The following is a 13020-nucleotide window of genomic DNA, read 5'->3' as shown; positions in this document are numbered from 1 at the left end:
TCTTACACTGTTTTAATATAGAATAAACTCACTGTCTTTTTTTCTTTTCTTGAGGAACTTGTAATTTTGGTTTTTAATAAAATTATGATATTCATTTTCAGACTAAATATTCATATATTTCATCTTTACTCATGGTAGAAAATTTAAAACCATAAAATTCCAATTTTCATGAATGCATTAACAGCCAGAATTTGACTTTTAAACACTGTTTTCTATTACATGGCCCAGGTTTGGTACAAGGAAAGTACAAAATGAGCACGAAACACCTTATTCTTTCAGAAAACAAAGAAATGCTCATAGACAAATGGTAACAATTCAAAGAGACACAAGAGCTGACTCTTATTCTTAATTTTGGCACAATTTTGAAATCAAAAGGAATAATGACTATGAAGAATTTTCACAGACTGGATTTTATTTTTATTTATTTATTTTTTTTGAGACGGAGTCTCGCTCTGTCGCCCAGGCTGAAGTGCAGTGGCGCAATCTCGGCTCACTGCAAGCTCCGCCTCCTGGGTTCACGCCATTCTCCTGCCTCAGCCTCTCCGAGTAGCTGGGACTACAGGCGCCCGCCACCACGCCCGGCTAATTTTTTGTATTTTTAGTAGAGACGGGGTTTCACCGTGGTCTCGATCTCCTGACCTCGTGATCCGCCAGCCTCGGCCTCCCAAAGTGCTGGGATTACAAGCGTGAGCCACTGTGCCCGGCCTGTTACAGACTGGATTTTAAAAATAACTCATGCTTGTTTACTGATACAGTTATGGGATGGGCCAGGGAAAGTTATTCTTTATACATGAATGCCAAGATTCAAGTGTAGAACAAATAATAAAAATATAAAGTCAATTTGCATCTGCCAATATAATATTTGACTTACTAAATCATCATCAACCTGAAGTTCTATGTTTTCTCATGTACCCCAGGGAAGTGAAACCTGAAAAGCGCACTTCCCAGGCCTTGTTGCCAGCAGGATTTCTTTGGATATACTCCAATAAAAGTCACTCATGTGTTATCTGGAAGATAAAGGGATAAGGAGTAGCCATTATTCTCTGGTAGTGATTTCAAGCCATTTTTGCACACCACTTAATTATTACTTTAGTACTCTGGGTACCTGAGAACCTTAGAGGTGGCCTCCATTAGTAACCATTTTCTCTGAAAGCAGTTTCTATAATATTTGCTTCCCAACCTTCAGACTTTTGTGTAACCCTGTATTTCCCTGAGTTAAACCTGTTCTTCCTTTAAATAGCTTAAATACTACTATCCTTTGGAGGCTTGTGATCCTCCAAAATTCACGTTAAAGCTTAGTCTTCAATGCATTAGTATTAAGAAGTAGGGCCTTCTCAGAAGTTATTAAGTTATGAGAGCTCTGCTTTTAAGATTAATGCCCTGATAAAAGAGGCTTCAGAGAGCTGTCACTCCATCCATCTTTTCTACAGTGTGAGGACACTGAATTCATTGGGGTTTTGTTTGTTTTTTGTTGTTTTTTTCTCCCTTTCCACGTGCAGCAAGAAGTCTCTGTCTTAGAGGTAGAGAGTGCTTACCAGGTATCAAACCTGCTGGTGCCTTAATTTTGTACTGTCCAGTCTCCATAACTGTGAGAATTAAATTTCTGATTTAAAAAAAATTATTCAATCTAAGCTGTTTTGTTACAGCAATACTATGGGATTAGTTACCAAAACCTTTGGGTGGGAATGATGGTTATAAATGGGAGGATGGGGTGGGGACAAGAAAAGCAAAATTAGGAGATTTGTGACAAGGAATTCTGGAGAAGATAATGAAAATAACATGTAAGCACAACTACTTTATTCATATAAATTCTCATTAATGTGCATTTAGTGCATATGCAGCTTATAAGAATTGGGTAAAGAGGCTAACCCATTCTCAGAATGTCAGACCATCTTCTGCCACACCAATGCTTGGCCGATGGGTTTGTGGACTAACTAACAATAAAATTATGAGATTAATGTTTTGTATGAGCTCAAAAAACACTGGTTTCCTTTTACTGTGTCTGACCAGGCTACATTCAGTGCTGCATTCCCAACCTATGAGGGTAAGAGGCCAATATTGTGCCTCTGCTATCACACCCTGCATGAAAAACTGGGCATTCACCTGGTAGTAGTTTGATTACATTAGAATCTTCCTATCACACAGTGAGCACTTACTTAGAATATGCATATGTATTCCCTATTTACAGTGTTCCAATATAACCGTAAGGTTAAATATTTGTGAAATTTAGGGAATTCCCTGAATTGTCTATCAGTACTTCTATCTCCTCAGGTAAATGTTAGTGAAGGATCACAGCAACACAATGTAGAAAGGATCGTTTATGGCTTAGATTATTCAGAAATAAAATTATTTATCACATAAGCTCAAGAACCATGTCCAACTGAGCTGTTCACTGAAAGCAAAGATAGAGAATAGGTAGTGAAAGAACATTTTATGTAACAACTACAGGTTGGTGTCTAGTTGAAAAAAAAACAAGAGCTATAGTGGTTTTGAATATATTTTTAATTTTTTGTTATGTATATATTTGTATATGTTAACCATTTTTTCCTACCATTTTTCTACAATCTTACATTAACGGTGGTCATACCTCTAATTTAGTCTGTAAATGACATAGTATCAAAGGAAAATTGTGAATTTGTCATAAAAAATGAACATTACTCAGACATCAGTAAAGGAAGGACTTTGAGTTTTCTATTTTGGGGAACCTGAGAAAGTCTTTATTTAGAAGAAGAATAGATGCATGTTAGGCAGAGACAAGATGATACTATTTTTGTGTCTGCTTAAAAGATAAATATGAACAGAAAGGAACATATGAACGGTGAGAATTCAAAGGTACGGCCTGTGACAGATATTTTCTTACTTCTAAGTTCTGTCCTGTACCTCAGAAGCTAAAGCCTCAAAGTTAGATGTCGTAGAATCCACGTGAAATCAAACTTGTGGCTGGATCCCATCAATTGGAAGCATATGTGTGCAGGTCTGGAGTTTTACTTTTAGATTTTACATGTTCTACTGAAAGGCACTGCCTAGGTTTTCTTCTAGGGCATTTATGGTTTTAGGTCTTACGTTCTATCTTTAATCCATCTTGAGTTAGTTTTGGTATAAGGCGTAAGGAAGGGGTCCAGTTTCAATTTTCTGCATATGGCTAGCCAGTTTTCCCAACACCATTTATTAAATAGGGAATCCTTTCCCCATTGCTTGTTTTGGTTAGGCTTGTCAAAGATCAGATGGTTGTAGATGTGTGGCGTTATTTCTGAGGTCTCAGTTCTGTTCCATTGGTCTGTAGAATCACCCTTCTTGGTATTGTAAGTGCTAAGATTACTGAGACAATTTCTGTGATCCCTGTGCCTCTAATCCTTCCACACGTATGAAAGCCTCCAATTCTTTGTAAGATTTATTCTATCAAAATACCTGGAGAAGTATCTGTTTCACTGAGAAACTAGGCACTAAGTAGAAGGCGCTATCTATTTCATTTGAGTATGAAATATTAATGATCTGGGATAAAACTTGGGTTTTGTTGGCTTCCTTTATTTATAAAATTTATATTCATTTAGCATTGTATATGTTTAATTGAAGAAAATCTTGATTGAGGCTATCAGGAATTTTGATCATAGCAATTACAAAAATGTGTCACAAAAGTAAGATTTCAATTATTTAAATTAGAAAATTAAAGGCCACTGAAATTGAGGAACTCATCCAAGCTGGAATGTTGACTGGTATTACTGGACATTTTTCCTGTTTTCTAATCCAGGTCCCCTTCCAAATTACTACTTACTTAACAATGAAATAAACAAAAATATGTTAATCTTTAATAAGAAAATACTGTGCCAGTAATTTTTGCCACTTGAATGTTGAGTAGAAAAAAACAATGGGAAGCGTGACTTTTAAATGAGGTGGAGAAAAAGGACATTTGTCAACATATTATATAGGAAACACAGAATGCAAGAGATAAGGTGCAGGTAATCTTTTTAAAGATTGTCATTCTTTAATTCCCATCTCTAACTTTGGTTACAGAACCTCAAATGAATTATATATTTAGAAACTGTAACTGGCATGGAGACTAAGGTCTTGAACAAGAGAGTGAGAATAGAAGTATAATGCTGAAAACATTGTGCTGTCGCTGAATGTTTCTTAAACAATAAAACTCAGAAGGAAGTAACAGAGCTCAATGAGCCTTTCTGCAATAGAGATTCAATCCTTCTCCTTATGGCCCAAGAATGGCGATAATTTGTGGTGCCCAAGTCTAAATAAAATGTGAGCTCATTGTCCAAATATTATTAAAGATTTTAAGTGGTACAACAGAGGGTTAAGACCAAGTATGTCGTCTTTCTAGGCACAGAGACTTGTAGTTAAGGAGCAATAGTAAAGCCACTTCATTACATAATTGCATTCACTTAATTTACCCATTAATTTTATCTATATACTTGGTTTTGCCAATATAAATTCATTGGTAAAATATTTATGTCATATTGACATAGACTTGGGCACAAGATAATCTAGATTAAACACAAACTTTAAATTTAATTTTACCTTCTTACACATTGACCCAAGTGGATAATTTCTTTTCTTTTTTTCATAAAGATACATTTCACTTTATTCCTTTTGCATACAGTAAGTAAACATTTTGTAGTTAATGTAGACTTTGCCCTGTTAAATATTACACATAAAGCTAAATGACTTTTAAATTACTTAATATTCAAATTTTTTCACAAATACTATGAATTCTATAGGAAATATTTTAAAATGTATGAAATAAAATTAATGCATGCATTTTATGAATTGTCAGTTGGAATTCAAATGATTAATAGTATCAGGAATAGTGTATCTAAATGAAACATTCTGGAAAGCAGCAGTTTGCAGAACCTGAATGGTTTCATGAACTCATAGACAAATAGTTGGCTTATTACCATAACTATTAGTGATGTTATTCCTATGTCATTATTTAATTACTTTTATTAATGCCTAAATATTGTATTTAAAGAACACTTATTTGGACATTTTCACTGTCCCTGAATATCTTAGTTTGGGTATCTTAAAAATAGCTTGTGGCTGGGCGCGGTGGCTCACGCCTGTAATCCCAACACTTTGGAAGCCCTAGGTGGGCCAATCACCTGAGGTCAGGAGTTCGAGACCAGCCCTGGCCAACATGGTGAAACCCCATCTGTACTAAGAATTACAAAAATTAGAAAAGCATGGTGGCGAGCACCTGTAGTCCCAGCTACTGTGTAGGCTGAGGCAGGGGAATCGCTTGAACCTGGGAGGCAGAGGTGGCAGTGAGTCAAGATTGTGCCACTGCACTCCAGACTGGGCAACAGAGCTAGACTCTATTTAACAAAAAAAATATGTCTTGAGGCATATCTTTATTGTTATTGCTTTATTTCTGTGTTGTAGAGAAAGAAGGAAAATAACATAAGGAAGTGTATTACCAAGCCTTTAATTTTGTCAGAAAACACAAACAGCTGTCACAGAAGAAGATTCTGCTGAGGTCATATGGAAGCATTATGTCTCAAATTATTCTCTTAGCAGAGAAGCAAGAGAAGAATTTATCCACCTTTGCTTCTCACGTAGCTCATTGTTCAGAGTATACCTCCATGACAGTGGGGAAACCCTGAAGGAGGAAAATGAGAGACGACAGTGTGAATCATAAAGTGAGATGCAGTCAAATTGTGCTACCAGGGAAAAGAAAGATGGGATAATTTCTGGTTGTGGGCCCAGCTGATTATACAGCACAGCTACTACACACAATCTCTGAAGGAAGTAACAGAGCTCAATGAGACTTTCTGCAATAGAGATTCAATCCTCCTCCCTATGGCCTAAGAATGATCATAATTTGTGGTGCCAAGGGCAAAATGAAACATGGGCTCATCATCCAAAAATTATTAAAGATTTTAAGTGGTATAGCAGAATATTAAACCAAGTGTGTGATCCTTCTAGGCACAGAGACCTGTGCAACTGCATAGGTCATGCACTCACAAAGCCACCCCTGCCATAGCCTACATGAATCTTATTGGTATTAAGAGACCTTCATGGAGGGGAGCCTGTAGGATGGAACAGAAAACTATTGTTCAGTGAATCTAGGGAGGCTCTGTGATGGCATCTGTTGCACCAAAAGACTGTATTTTGAATGACATACTTTTAAAGCAGGTGGAAATTGCTGATTTTGCATACTTCTCTCATCACTTTATTAATTATTATTTTGAATAGTATTCAGAAAGTCCTAGAGCAATGAGACAACATAAATAAACAGCTGTCAAACTGGAAATGAAGAAGTCAAATTATTCTTTTTTTTTAATTTTAATTTTTATTATTATACTTTAGGTTTTAGGGTACATGTGCACAATGTGCAGGTTTGTTACATATGTATCCATGTGCCATGTTGATTTCTTGCACCCATTAACTCGTCATTTAGCATTAGGTATATCTCCTAATGCTGTCCCTCCCCCCTCCCCCAACCCCACAACAGTCCCCGGAGTGTGATGTTCCCCTTCCTGTGTCCATGAGTTCTCATTGTTCAATTCCCACCTATGAGTGAGAACATGCGGTGTTTGGTTTTTTGTCCTTGCGATAGCTTACTGAGAATGATGTTTTCCAGTCAAATTATTCTTGTTTGCAGATGATATGATCTTGTTTTAAGACAAACCAAACACTATTGGAACTGATAAACAAATTCAGTAAAATTGCAAGATACAAAACCAACACACAAAAATCAATAACATTTCCATATGCCAGTGACAAACAATTTGAACAAGAAATCAAAAAAGAAATCCCAGCTACAGGAGCTTCAGATAAAATAAAACACCTAGGGATAAACTTAATCGAAGAAGGGAAAGATCTCTATTATGAAAACTATAAATCTTTGATACAAGAAATTAAAAGGAACACAAAAATTGAAAAGATATTCCATGTTCATAGATTGGAAGCATTAATATTGTTAAAATGTCCATACTACTCTAAGCAATCTACAGATTTAATGTAATCCTTATCAAAATACCAATGATGTTCTTCAAATAATTAGAACAAAAATCTTAAAATTTATATTGAATGACAAAATACCCAGGATAGCCAAAGCCACCCTTAGCAAGAGAAACAAAACTTAAGGAATCACATTACTTGACTACAAATTATACTAGAGTGCTGTAGTAATCAAAAGAGCATAGTACTGGCATAGAACAGACACATGGATCAGTGGAATAGAATAGAGAACACAGAAATAAATTTATACATTTACAGTGAACTTATTTTCAACAAAAGTATCAAGAATACACATTGAGGAAAGCACAGTCAGTTCAATAAATGGTGCTGGGAAACTGTATATTCATATGCAGAAAAATAAAACTAGTCCCCTATCCTTTGCCGTATAGTAAAATCAAACCAACATGGATTAAAAACTTAAATCTAAGATCTCAAACTATGAAACTGCTTTAAAAAAATGTTTTAAGACATCAGTTTGAGCAAAGATTTCTTAATACTCCCCAAGCACAGGCAACTAAAGCAAAAATAGACAAATGAGATCACATAAAGTTAAAAAGTTTGGCACAGAAAAGGAGACAATCAACAAAGTGAGGAGACATCCCACAGAATGGGAGAAAATATTTGCAAACTCTCCATCTGACAAGGGATTAATAACCAGAATATACAAGGAGCTGAAACAACTCAACAGAAAAAATCTGATAATTCAATTAAAATGGGCAAATAATTTTCTCTTGCCTGATTGCCCTGGCCAGAACTTCCAATGCCACCCAAGATTTGGAAACAACCTAAGTGTGTATCAACAAACGAATGAATAAAAAAGTTGTAGTACATATACTCAATGGAGCACTATTCAGTCATAAAAATGAATGGTATCCTATCATCTGCAATAACATGAATGAGACTGGAGGGAATTTTGTTAAGTGAAATGAATCAGCTGCCTAAAGACACACTTCACAATTTCTCACTCATTTGTGGGAGTTAAAAATGAAAACAAAAACTTCAAAGATAGAGAGTAGAATGATGGTTACCAGAGCCTGGGAATGGTAGGGGGTACTGGGGAGGGGGACTGTTAAATGTTACAAAAATGTAGTTAGATAGAATGAATAAAAGCTAGTATTTGGTAGCACAACAGGGTGATTAGAGTCAACAATAATTTATTATATGTTTTACAATAACAAAAGGATATAATTGGAATGTTTATAACACAAAGAAATGACAAATGATTGAGGTGATGGATACCTCATTCATCCTGAAGTGATTGTTAGGCATTCTTTGCCTATGTCAAAATATCTCATAAATACATACACCTACTATATATCCATAAAAATAAAAATAAAAACAATTCATTGTTGTTAGTTTTTAATTGAGTAAACTCTGTAAGCCATGAGTCACTGATAGTTATGACAAGGTAGGAAAGCATTCAAATTATTGGATCTCCAAGCAGCAAAGTCTTTTTTGTCTTCCTTCAAATTCATTTCTAAATTTGTCTGTGTCATATTTGAAGCATACTACATTTGTGAGACAATGTTGGTGAAGTAGAATGATATGAAAACACGAAGATCATCTGCCATAAAGCTTATACCTGTTTCAAATATTTACATGATTTCCCCCCATGCCACTTAGGACATTGTTAGAAGTTGGATTTTAAACTATAATTTTTGTTGTAAGACTTGGGTGCCATAAAAATAGTGAACTTCTCATATTTTAATCCTGTTTGATATATCTGTAATATAGCTCTAAGTTACTGAAAAGTGACAATCATTTAGTTTTTACATTAAACAAATATATTGAACAAATTTAAATATATTAAATTCTATTTAAATTAATTACACATGTGAAGAATTTAACTAATATTTCTTAAAGACATGCATTTTTTGTTTTTTTTTTTTGAGATGGGTTCTCTCTCTGTTGCCCAGGCTGGGGTGCAGTGGCATGCTCATGGCTCACTGCAGTCTCAACCTCCTGGTCTTAGGTGATCCTCCCATTTCAGCCTCTTGAGTAACTGAGACTAGAGGCACACACCACCACACATGGATAATTCTTGTATTTTTTGTGAAGACAGGGTTTTGCTATGTTGCCTGGGCTGGTCTCCTGAATTCAAGTAATCCACCTGCCTCAGCCTCCCAAAGTGTTGGGATTACAGGCGTGAGCCAGCTCACCCAGCCCAGGCTTGCATGCTTTATACAAAAGTAAAATATTTTACTTGAAAAAGTACATGACACCCAACATATAATTTATTTTAATAAAAGAAAAAAAATTACTTCAGTATTTTATTACTTTTATTATTGTCTCCTTCCCATTTTGAACAGTGAAGTAATAACTAAACTTTTAATGTTTCTTTACTATTACAAACATCTGTGATAATGATATCTCCTTGAATTAATTGACATCATGTTTTTCTTTTTGAATCACTATCCTGATTATAAAAATTTCAGTTTATTATAGTTTATCAGATATTTCTTTAACTCTTAAGCACTGTGTCTCCCAGATATTTTCTATGAAAATATTAAAATTCAATTAGGTAAATTTTGGCTGATTTAAGGTTGTCCATTTTTCATCAGAGAATTAAATAACATATCAAAAAACTACTTGATTATTTGAACACATCATTCACACACATATAAAGTGTTTACAGACTTACGAACTGAAGGCATAGACATATTCTGAATTGTTATCTTAACTTCCAATATGTTTTTCTCACCCAATTTTTTCCTCATTTTTGCCTCAGTGATAGTATATTTTATTAACCAGACTCATTGTCAGATATTTAATTTCTTTGGGGTCCTTTCTGGCTTGAAAGAGTAGCTTCTATTTTTTTTCTTTTTTGTTTTAAATCAAAGACCATTATCGAATTTGTTAAAATGTTATTTAAAAGGCTTACCATATTTCTTTCAATTGTGAAAATAATGTTCAGCAAAATTACACCCTATTTGATTTTATAAGACATTGAAGGAAAAAATGAAATTAGAATAAGCATTCTTTTGTTTTGTTTTAAGTAAGGAAAACAAAAATAGAAAGACAATGTGAACATCAGTGGGGAAATATAAGTATGAACACACGAGGAACCATCTGGGAAAATGATCACAGGATATGATACAGCACATGAAAAAATACACAAATAGGCAATCTGCTTTTCACTACTGACATATTCATCAACATAAAAACATGATAATAATAATAGCTGAGAACTTCTGCTTTTAATTTTCTCTAATAATCATGTCCATATTCTTAATTCATTACAAGAGACACGCATTTATTTTCATAGGATTCAGGACTATGTTATAAAGTATCAACTTTAAAATTCAAATTTGAGTATAAAATTTAAAATATATTATTGGCAAATAAGTCTACACTATTTTTTATAACTGAGTTTTGAGTACACATAGTTGTTATTTCTAAAATATAATGATTCTGATGTTGAGAAACTCAAATTTCTGCTTTTTTTGTTGCCTGTAGGTTAAGTTCTCTGTCTCACTTTCCATGGAAAGTAGATGCAGAGAAAAGACATACACTCTCACTGTGAATAGAGTTATATATTAACATTTACTCAAAGGCTTTATGTCATACAGTTAATATTTGCAATAAAAAGATTGTTGAAAACATAGTATATTCCACAGTATGATGAGTGTTGAAACAAAGGTGAACACAATATGATTACTATCCTAAAGGAGTTAAAAATGAGAAACAGCCTGCCTTATATTTATTTAAAATGCATAAAAGTATTTTAGCAGCTATAGAGGCTGGACAAGAAGACATAACCTAAACGGAAAAAGAATTATTTAGCACTTTATTTTAGGGTAAGTAATAATTTGTAAAAAAAGATTCAACTTTGGTTTCCCCTGTCCTATATTGCTTGTAAGTAAATAATACATCATATTAGTAGTAATATTCAAAATTATACTGGATCCTCGCTTTAGCTCCCCATATATTTTTTTCGGACTCCCTCAAAATCTTACCTAGTTATGTATGAAGATTCTCAAAAGTTGCCTCATGTGCACACATAAAAAGCACCTACTATTACAGACATGAATAACATGGTCTTAATCTTTTGCTCTAATTCTTCATTTCAGGATGCTGTCTGGGAAGTCCTCAACCCTTTTGCTGCAGCTTTTGTTGATTTTATAAACACTGATGGCTATACAAACGTGGTGCCCCTTCATCCACATAATGCTGATGAAAACCTATGAAAGTACCAGATTGTCCCTGCACTGTTTGGCACACTCTATATGTCAAAGCTCTGCTGGGCTTCCTCAAAAGTGGACCAAGCGTTCTATTCCAACATATGGCAACAAACCAGAACAATCAAAAGACTGCAATAATTGGCACTTCCCATTCTGCCTATGACTCTGTCTCCGGGAGGGTCAGTTATGAGTCTTATGTCTGGGCTTAAGACATGACGAATGCAAATAACCTCCTGTCGTTCTCTTTACTTCTTCCAACATACAGACATTTAAACTCTTATAATTAATTTACTGCAATAGATGCCTCATATTCAGCCTGTTCCCTAAGTTCATCAGATATACATTTTGATGTCTGCCTTTAATCAGTTAACTCAAACTTGGCTGATACTACAAAATTAGGTTAATTTAAAAATGCTTAGGAAGTTTATATTATGCGTTAAGTTAGTACTGATTTTCTCGATATTGTTATCCAAGATTAATAGAAAGCTACCATTAGCAAATGTTTTATTTTGCTTAAATTTAAAAATTCGAGCAGAGAGTTCAAGCCCTTCAAAGTTCAATGTAGCTGAACAATCTTCAGATAATTATAACAATAAAAGTGGCTCTGAATAATCATTAATATTCTGTTTTACATCAGTAAGTCCAAGAATTGTACTTTGCTTAAAAGATACCAGTTAAATAATGCAACTCTGTAAGGAAGAATAATATGTAGCAAAGTAATAAGTCTGATAACTATACCATTACAGCTGGCTCATAAATGTCTATGTTTTATTAGATAAAAGAAATGTGAATAACAAAATCAAATCAATATTACGTTAATTGAGATGTTATAGGCTTTTTTCTTCCCCCAAATGGGATATTGTTGTATTTTATAATGTCAAGTGCATCTGTATTTCTTCAACTTATCTAACACAATATACCATGGCATTTTTATGAACTAGGTTGAGGGATTTAAGGTGAATGAGCATAATTAAGAGAACTGATAATTGAATAAACTGGGTAATCAGGTTGCCAAAAAGGTTGTCAATCTGAAAAAATGATCTCTAACAGAAAATCTAAGTCCTTGCCTCAGGCTTGGCTTAACCAATAACTTTTGTACAAACCTTTATGAGGATAATCATGATGTACAAAAGGATTTATGGATTACAAGAAGTTTTAAAATGTATGCAGTATATATAGAAGTGGAGAATCAGTATAAAAGAAAATCTTGACTGGCAGAGGCAACAGTCCAAACTGACAACACAAAATGTCACAGAGATCAACACACCATCTGTATTATTTCCAATACAGCATAGACATGTTTCTAAAACAGTTGGTATAAACAAAACTTTAGGGATTAAGTGTAATCTAAATCGATAGCATAAATTATTGATCAAATAATCTAATGATGGTTTAGGTACATCTCATTTGAATTACTATGGTGGCCTCTCCTTTACAGATGTGTTAGACAGATCACATCTAGAGCATTGTTTTCAATTCTGGGCCTCACACAATGAGAGGACATATATTGCAACTGAACATGTGTTTGTCCATAATTTTAAGGAGAGCAAAGACAAGAAAGGAAATAAAAAACTCACTTGTATTAATCATTATAACATTTTCTTATAAAAATTTACATTTTACAAATGCCCTACAGGATAGGTAATATTATATCTCAATTATAGCTAAAAATCTGAGAAATAGGAAGTTTAGGTAACTTAGCATGGTAACAGATTTGATAAGAGCTAAAGCCAGGTTTGAACCTATATCCGCCTAATTATCAAAAATTGTGTTGAACATTCTTATGTTGCCCTTTTACTATGTAAAATTAAGAGATGTTAAATGAGCATCACATTCATTTAAATTTAACCAAAATAATAGAAAGCCTTTC

The sequence above is a fragment of the Nomascus leucogenys genome, chromosome 3 (genome assembly GCF_006542625.1).
Source record: "Nomascus leucogenys isolate Asia chromosome 3, Asia_NLE_v1, whole genome shotgun sequence".
NCBI lineage: Eukaryota > Metazoa > Chordata > Mammalia > Primates > Hylobatidae > Nomascus > Nomascus leucogenys.
The sequence above is the reverse complement of the archived record's forward strand: the minus strand, read 5'-3'. Positions refer to the sequence as shown.